Source organism: Pseudoliparis swirei, chromosome 8 (genome assembly GCF_029220125.1).
Source record: "Pseudoliparis swirei isolate HS2019 ecotype Mariana Trench chromosome 8, NWPU_hadal_v1, whole genome shotgun sequence".
Lineage (NCBI taxonomy): Eukaryota > Metazoa > Chordata > Actinopteri > Perciformes > Liparidae > Pseudoliparis > Pseudoliparis swirei.
The window spans coordinates 438,986-448,620 of NC_079395.1; the positions used below are offsets into that span (position 1 = coordinate 438,986).

Sequence of the window (9,635 nt, forward strand, 5' to 3'; positions counted from 1 at the left end):
CCTTTCTTCCTGTAGTCAGACACACCTGAGAGAGCACACAGTGAGAGAGCAGCCATCTTAGCGTGGGCTTTTTATTGTTGCTGTCAACAGGTATATTTTATTTAGTGTAAGTGGGCGTGACTCCTAAATGACCAACACATTGTGTGACTGTATATTTTATGTTTTTATTTAACCCCACATGGTTTACTTTCTTGTCTGTGCACTTTGATGCATGTATTAAATGTAGAAGTGACTCCACCCGTCTGTGAGTCCTGTGTTTCCGGTCCAGTGGCCTCTGGCCCCAGTGCATTCTGGGTGTTTCCCTGAGGGGGAACCAGAGGGTTGGCGCCTCGCTTCCACAGCGACACCGTGAGTCAGGACACAGTGGACCGGAAGAGCAGAAGCACTCAGCTGGGGAGCGCTCACCTCTTTCACATCCCTGGTTCAGACACTTAAAGGCACAGCACACACACCACATGCAGGAAACAGGGTCACACTCGTGACCTCCAGAGGAGCCGACCTCCGGGTTTGAGAAGTGAAGCCGACGCACGGAAAGAACCTGAACGTTACATGAAACCTTCAGTGAAGTCTGTGAGACGTGTTGGACCACCACCTCAGTTATGGAAAAGAACGATGAGAGATTTACTGATTGATTATGATACTTTATTTTATAATGCAACACAGTACATCATTTGTACGTTGATTGGGAAAACAACAACAACATTTAGTCTCACAAATGTATTGATAGAATAATTTGCATGAAGTTCTAAGAACAAAATATCTCCGATAAAGAAGCTCTGGTGCTTTCTCTCTTTAAGACCAATGCAGAGGAAGAGAAACTTAAATTAAAGAATACATCAATAACAATATTCATCAAACATTTAGAGCTCAGAGCATTTTACATTTCCCTGCAGATAAATATGAGTTCAGGTAAACAAAGAGCATCATGAGCAGTGAGAGCCTCCATGACTCAACACACACAGGAAGGAGCGCCACCTACAGGAACTCAGACACCTACACAACAACAAGGAGAAGATGGACAAGTCCCGCCCACAAGGTTTGATTGACAGGTGAAGAAAAGTCTGCTCAGAGACGATGATGGAAACAAAATAAGTTTAAGACTTAAAACACAGACTTTAACCAGATGTCCCTGAACTCACTTCTGCCTATTTGAGTTTACTGAACTCAACAGTGTCTCCAGAAGAATAATAATCAAACCCAAGTCCAGCATAGAGAGGCTGAGTGAATGTGGTCTGGACTCTGTGGAGGAGAGTCATGGTGTCAGAGACGCTGTAGAAGGACAGAATACCTGCTCTGTGATCCAGGTACACTCCTAATCTGGAGGACTGAGGACCAGAGACGGGAGTTTGGACATTGTTGTGATAAAATGTAAAACTGTCATCGTCACAAAGTAACGCCCAAGATTTATTATTCCATCCAAACACACATTCATCCATGCTCCCTGTTCTGATGATATTCTTGTATGAGACGGCAACATAAACTCCTCCTCTCCACTCCACCTCCCAGTAACAAAGTCCAGTCAGACTCTCTCTACTCAGGACCTGACACCTTGCAGTGAACCTGTCTGAGTGACTAGAATAAGACTGATCTTCACTCATAAATGTTGCTTTTCTGTTCCCATCAGATAATAACAGACGTGTGTGTGCTGTGTTTGGATCCAGAGTGATGTCACATGAATACCTTAAGAATCCAGCTCTGGTCTCGGGCTCTGCTTGTGAAGGAGACAGTAAATCGTCCACTTCAGTCACTGCCAGTGAGACGTTTGTCCACTTGTCCCCCAGAACGTCCTGTAGTTTATCTCTGACTTCTGACACAGCCGCCGTCACGTCCTCAAAGTGTCTCAGAGGACGGATATCGATGCCGGACGAGTGTGTAGACTCAGCGCGTGGTGACAGTGAGGGGTAGTGGAGGAGAAACTGCTTGAGATCCTCTGTGTGTGACAGCAGCTTCAGCTCAGCCTCGGTCCTCTTCAGCTCAGTGATCTCCTGCTCCAGCTTCTCCTGAAGCTCTTGGACTCGACTCACTTCAGTTCTCTGCCGGGATCTGACCTGCTGCTTCACGTCAGAGCTTCTGTTCTCCATGAGCCGGATCAGCTCAGTGAAGATCTTCTCACTGTCCTCCACTGTTTTATCAGCAGAGGTTGAGGGCCTCCACCTCCTGATGGAGCAGCTTCAGGTCTTTCTCTCGGTCCTGGATTCTCTGCTGGATGTTGAGTCGACTCCCCTCCAGCTCTCTCTGCCTCTCGGTCCTTTCTGCTGCAGCTGAGACTGTGTCGTGGCCTTTATGTTCATCCATTAAGCAGAGGTAGCAGATACACTGCTGATCAGTACGGCAGAAGATCTTCATCTCCTCTTTATGACGAGAGCAGATGTTCTCCTGGAGCTGGTTGGAGGGCTCCACCAGCTTGTGTTTCTTTAATTGAGGAACATCATAATGACGCTGAAGATGTTTCTCACAGTAAGAAGCCAGACACACCAGACAGGACTTGAAGGCCTTCAGTCTCCTCCCAGTGCAGACATCACAGGCCACATCTTCAGCTCCAGCATAGCAGTGGTCAGCAGGAGCAGCTTGGAGTCCAGTCTTCTTCAGCTGCTCCACTAGAGCTGCCAACATGGTGTTCTTCAGCAGGACAGGCCTCAGTGTGAAGGTCTGCCTACACTGAGGGCAGCTGAGGAGTTTCTTCCCCTCCTCTTCCTCCCAGTGGGCTTTAATACAGTTCATGCAGTAGCTGTGTCCACAGGGAATAGTCACCGGATCCTTCAGGAGATCCAGACAGATGGAACAAGAGAAGGTTTCCCGATCCAGCTGAACTCCTTTCTGCTCCATTTCACCTCTCAGGAGCAACGACTGTCTGAGTTTCACTTCCTCAGAAGCGACTCTGCTTTGACTTCTGATGTGAACAACATGTGACGGTTCAGTGAACGGGGCGTGTCAGCTCTAGTGGGAGGGAACCAGGAAGTGTGTGGACAGAGTGCAGCCGCCTGTGTTTGAGAGCAGGAGGAAGAGGGAGGGGCTTATCAAGCTGTACTTCATTCCTGGAAGAGGAGCTGAAAGAGGAAGTGAAGAAAAAAATAGGATATTTAATATTCAAAAAACAAAGTTTAGCATCTGAAACATCCCAAAGGATAATAAATGTTTTTTCAGTCTGACTGAGTAGCAGGTTAACGTTAATGAAGCAGATGATCACGTGGAGCACCACTTGATATCAGATGGAGAGCTGCCCACAGGGTGAACCACACGGATGACTGTCCACCTTGAAGTTTATTATTCATTATAAATATACACTACCATTCAAAAGTTTGGGATCACTTAGAAATGACTTTATTTTCAAAGAAAAGCATTGTTTTTTTCAATAAAGGTAACATTAAATTAATCAGAAATACACTCTCTACATTGTTAATGTGGTAAATGACTATTCTAGGTGGAAGTGTCTGGTTTCTAATGAAATATCTCCATAGGTGTATAGAGGCCCTTTTACATAAACTATCACTCCAGTGTTCTAATGGTACATTGTGTTTGCTAATCGCCTTAGAAGACTAATGTCTGATTAGAAAACCCGTGCAATTATGTTAGCACAGCTGAAAACAGTTATGCTGGTGATATAAGCTATACAACTGGCCTTCCTTTGAGCTTGAAGTTTGTAGAACAAAATACTTCAAATATTAATCATTATTTCTAACCTTGTCAATGTCTTGACTATATTTTATATTCATTTGATAAATAAAAGTGTGATTTTTCATGGAAGACACGAAATTGTCTGGGTGATCCCAAACTTTTGAACGGTAGTGTTTGTGTGTGATCTTAATTGATTTTTGTTGAATCCCAGTAAAACCTGAACTATTTAATTTGGTGCTTTTTCCCCACAACAATTGAGCTCTGTAGCTGAACCTGGTGACTAGTCCATAAACCTGAGTTACAATAATTAAAATAGAGCCACAGGTTACACATCTGTAGTCCTAGAACCACACAAATGGACCCGTGACCCTTTCAGTCACGTGGGTCGAGGTCACCCAGAGGTCAAACCCCATTACAGTTTTCCTCAATTGCTAAAACACTAAAACCCATTGGTTGAACAAAGTTCTCAGACGCCTGAACTCATTTAGCTAATTGTGCAGTCTGTTGTCAATACCGTAAACTATTTCACATGGTAAAACACAATTTGCAGATCTCACTTAGACTTTTCAGCAACACTCTAAACACATCCTCAGTCTCAAAACACATTCTGCCCTCTAATGCACACGTCATCCATACTGTAAACACAAGGGGCAACGATGAAAGACAAAGAGAACACACGTCATGGATCAACACAATCACTCTAAATGGATTTAACTCGTATCAAATGATGTGACACAACCAAAATAAGCCAGTGGAGAGCAAACAGGTGGTTGAAGGTGGGAAGGAGAAAGTCTGAGAATGGATAGAAGAAACAATGTGAGAGGATGAGGGCAAGTGTGTATGCAAGGTGGGCGACGAGGAGGAGGAGGAGGGCGTATGAGGTGGGCGACGAGGAGGAAGAGGAGGAGGGCGTATGCGAGGAGGGCGACGAGGAGGAGGAAGGTGTATGCGAGGTGGGCGACGAGGAGGAAGAGGAGGAGGGCAGATGCGAGGTGGGCGACGAGGAGGAAGAGGAGGGCGTATGCGAGGTGGGCGAAGAGGAGGAAGGTGTTTGCGAGGTGGGCGACGAGGAGGAAGAGGAGGGCATATGCGAGGAGGGCGACGAGGAGGAAGAGGAGGAGGGCGTATGCGAGGTGGGCGACGAGGAGGAAGAGGAGGAGGGCGTATGCGAGGTGGGCAACGAGGAGGAGGGCAGATGCGAGGTGGGCGACGAGGAGGAAGAGGAGGAGGGCGTATGCGAGGTGGGCGACGAGGAGGAAGAGGAGGGCGTATGCGAGGTGGGCGACGAGGAGGAAGAGGAGGAGGGCGTATGCGAGGTGGGCGACGAGGAGGAGGAGGAAGGTGTATGCGAGGTGGGCGACGAGGAGGAAGAGGAGGGCGTATGCGAGGTGGGCGACGAGGAGGAAGAGGAGGGTGTATGCGAGGTGGGCGAAGAGGAGGAAGAGGAGGGCGTATGCGAGGTGGGTGACGAGGAGGAAGAGGAGGGCGTAAGCGAGGTGGGCGAAGAGGAGGAGGGCGTATGCGAGGAGGGCAACGAGGAGGAAGAGGACACAGAGTGTAACCCGTGGCGACCCTGGAGCAGCAGCCAGAGACCAGGTGATGGTCCACAGACGACGAGGGCAGCAGGACTTGGACTCAGCCCGATGTGAGCCGATGTTGTGCGTCGCCATGGTGACGGCGTTCAGGGGGCGGGGTCAGGATGCTCCCGTCTCTCGGTGGTCGCACATGTTCTGGACTCCGCTCTCTGCAGCTGCTTCAAAGACACACAAGAGGCTTCTTCCCCCGGCGCCTCAGGAGAGGACATGTTGCTTGTGATGTGGACGAAGTGCTCCGCCCCGGAGACCAGAAGAAGCCCGTTGGTGACATGTTGACTCCCTTCACTGGAGGAGTGTCGACTGCAGGAGGCCCGCAGTGCATTGGAGGCTGGATCATGGACCATGAACTCACCGTGGGGCCTTGACCATCCTGCTTTCTATTGGTTACGCTGACAGGACGGACTGACCAATACATGTTGACTGGTTGCAGCTTCATCCCAACAAAGAACAAGAATGACCGTCTGACAGAGACAAAGGACACGCTGTGAGCTGCAGAGTGCAGTCCTGTAACAATAGGGTACAAGGAGGAGAAAGAACAAAAGAAATGCAGAGAGCAAAGCACAGGAGGAAATCTATCAATGTGTAGCGACTCATAAAACATGTTTTCCTTCGTATGAAATTTGATTAAAAATCTACTTCTCCCTGAGAACTATATGTTTTGAACAATGTGTTTTCTATTTATTGGTGTATTGTTTACTGACTGCTTGATAGTGAATATTATATGGATCACTTTGTTTATGATTTGAGAGCAGTGTTTGATTTTGAGCACAGGTAAAACTGTTTTGAGTTTCAAGAAATGTGTCTTAGCAATCGAGAAAAACTGAAACACTGGACACAGAGAAACATCCCACGTCACTCACAGCCACGCCCCCTTCGTCACGGTCCAAATCCAAATCCACGATCGATCCTGTCCAACAGAAGTCCGTCACGTTTACAAGACAGAGTTCAGGACATGTTCACCCCCGAAAGAAAGAAGAGAAGAAAGAAAAGAGGAACGTGCCCTGACGCACACGGCCACACGACCAGATCACGTGACTCACCGTGTCGCCCTTGTTCATGTTTTGGTTGTTCAAAGTTGGATTCATGTTTCTTTCGGCTCCCCCGCGTTGCGTTCACTCACTGGAAGCTGGGAAGATGCGTTCAAGGTCCAACAGCCGCCTCTCCTCCTCAGGGACAACTTCAATAACAAGAAGAAGAAGGAACACACACACACACACACACACCGGGCCGACGATTCGAGGCTGAACTCCTTTCTGCTCCTTTTCACCTCTCAGGAGCAACGACTGTCTGAGTTTCACTTCCTCAGAAGCGACTCTGCTTTGACTTCTGACGTGAACAACATGTGACGTTCAGTGAACGGGGCGTGTCAGCTCTAGTGGGAGGGAACCAGGAAGTGTGTGGACAGAGTGCAGCCGCCTGTGTTTGAGAGCAGGAGGAAGAGGGAGGGGCTTATCAAGCTGTACGTCATTCCTGGAGGAGGAGCTGAAAGAGGAAGTGAAAAAAAATAGGAAAATTAATAATCCAAAAACATAGATTTGCATCTGAAACACCCAAAGGATAACAAATGTTTTGTCAGTCTGACTGAGTAGCAGGTTAACGTTAATGGTTCTTTAAGGAACCCTGGTGTGAAAGGTTCTTTGTGGAACCAGAAGTCGTGTTTGTGGACCTCACGGCGGCGGGTCATCGCTCCACCTTCGCGGTCCCTCTCCGTTTATAAACGGTGGCCTCAACGCCGGCGAGGGGTTTCCTTTGTGCCGACGGTCGACCTTCTTGAGTCGTCCCAGTTCCCCCGTTCACTTTGGTTTAGTCTGCAGTTTATTTTTATTTCTTTAATATCGTTCCGCATTTCTGCATTTAGTTAAAACACAAAGGGATCGGGAAGAGGCGAGCGGGGGATCTAACGCGGGGACGCTCGTCCTCGGGGGAAATCATCGCCGGCTCCGGGTACCGCCGCTCGGTTCTCCGCTTCCTCGGAGAACCGTTCCTAAAAAAGCGAGAGCGGCGGCGAGGACGTCGTCTCATCTCGCTCGCTTCATCTCCCGGAGGACGAGGCGCCGCGAGCCTCCGGAGGCGACTTCCTGTTTGTTTGTTTGGGGGCTGAAACACGACAGGAAGCTTGTTTTGTGCTTGAAAGGAGGAGCGAGAGCGGGAGGGCAAACAGAAGAGAGAGGAGAGCTCTTTGAAAAGGAACGCCAGGATCTGGAGTTGGGGTTTAATCAGCGAGCGCCATTTCCCACAAAACCCCCAAATGTCCGGAGGTCAAAAGGTCAACGCTCGTCAAGAGGAGCGAGTCCACGGGAGAGCGGAGGAACTTCCTCGCCCTCTCTCTCTCTCTGGCCCTCTATACAGGACTGTCTCAGAAAATTAGAATATTGTGATGAAGTTCTTTATTTTCTGTAATGCAATTTAAAAAACAAAAATGTCATGCATTCTGGATTCATTACAAATCAACTGAAATATTGCAAGCCTTTTATTCTTTTAATATTGCTGATTATGGCTTACAGCTTAAGAAAACTCTGAAATCCTATCTCATAAAATTTTAATATTTCCTCAGACCAAGTAAAAAAAAAGATTTATAACAGCTGAGTGTTTGTCAAGGCTCAGGAAACCCTTGCAGGTGTTACGAGTTAATTAGACAATTCAAGTGATTTGTTTAATACCCTACTAGTATACTTTTTCATGATATTCTAATATTTAGAGATAGGATATTTTAGTTTTCTTAAGCTGTAAGCCATAATCAGCAATATTAAAAGAATAAAAGGCTTGCAATATTTCAGTTGATTTGTAATGAATCCAGAATGCATGACATTTTTGTTTTTTTAATTGCATTACAGAAAATAAAGAACTTCATCACAATATTCTAATTTTCTGAGACAGTCCTGTATATATATATATATATGTATATATACACATATATATATGTGTATATATATATGTATGTATATAAGTATATGTATATATATAAATATATATATGTATTTATATTAGGGCTGTGAAACGATTAACATTTTTAATCGGGTTAATCACAGGTTTTTGTGGATTAATCATGATTAATCACATATTACCGATATTCTCGGTATATTTTGTGAGAACATAGAGATTTATGACAAAAGACAGATATATACATTTATACATTCTTCTATACAATGGTGCTGCAACTCAGCAGTTATTTAGCAGTTTTCTTCCATATGGAACATTAATACATCTTCATCCTAAACAGAATGTTTAACCCTCCTGTTACCTTTCGGGTCCATTTGACCCCATTCAATGTTTAATGTCAGTGTTCTTTGGGGTCAATTTGACCCCAGGCTGTTTTTCACTGTGTCAAACATATAAGAAATATCAACTTTTTTATTTATTTAAAGGGCTATTTAGGTAGTCAACAAACAAACATAAAGTACCTCACACTTAAACTTGGGAAGCAATATTAATTCTAATAATTTTCTGGAGGTTTTAATTGCTGGGGTCAAATTGACCCCGAGGGTAAAATATGTTAGTAAATGTAAAGGTAACAGGAGGTTTAAACAGAGCATTTCTCTCTTGTTTGTCAACCATTAACTCCACCATGATACAATCTAAAGGCCTCTAGTCTTCCTCTAGCAGCTGCTGAGGCAAACTGACTGTGTGGGTTTTCTTCATGAACTGGGCCGTGATGAAAGGGACGGCGGGGACACCGCTGCAAAGCTGAAACCTCACCGGCCTGGACAGGTGGACAGATTGACAAGTGACTTTTTTTTTGCTCGGTCCCGATGCGCGCGCGGAGCTCTGTGGCGCGAGACGGAGATCGATAAGTGTTAACGCAACGCGAAGAGACAGAAATGACATGCTGCTGTGGAGATACGATCAACAACAGACGTTTAGTTTAATAAAAGAACAAAGACGTGCTATAGAGAACATGTCAGGGGGCGGGCCAATCTTTTTAATGTCATGTGATCTACCAACACTACGCCGCGATCGACTGGCAGGTCGCGATCGACGTGTTGAGACCCTGATCTACAGGAAGTAAAAGTCGTAACAAGGTTTCCGGAGGTGAACCTGCGGAAGGATCATTACCGATGAACAGACCGTCTGCATGAGAGCGGACAGAGTTCAGATTGAAGTGGTGGATTGGAAGCTCATTTTGCAAGTGACTTTTTTTTCGTCCCAATGTGCGCACACGCCGGCATCCGAGCTCTGGGGTGCGCGAGACGGAGATCAGAGTCGTGTTAACGCGACACGAGAGACAGAATGACACGCTGCTGGAGAGACGACCAACAACAGACGGATTGGAAGCTCATTCTGCGCATGCGTTAAATGCGTTAAAAAAAAAAACGAAGTTAAACCTGTAATTGAATTAACTGAGTTAACGCGTTATTTTTCACAGCACTAATATGTATGTATATAAGTATATGTATATATATAAATATATATATGTATATATGTGTG

General features: G+C 46.1%; 1 pseudogene; it reads right to left on the minus strand.

The window, feature by feature from the left end:
* Positions 1–620: 620 nt before the first annotated feature.
* LOC130198260 (tripartite motif-containing protein 16-like) lies at positions 621–6,551 on the minus strand (annotated as a pseudogene).
* Between the last annotated feature and the right edge of the window lie 3,084 nt (positions 6,552–9,635).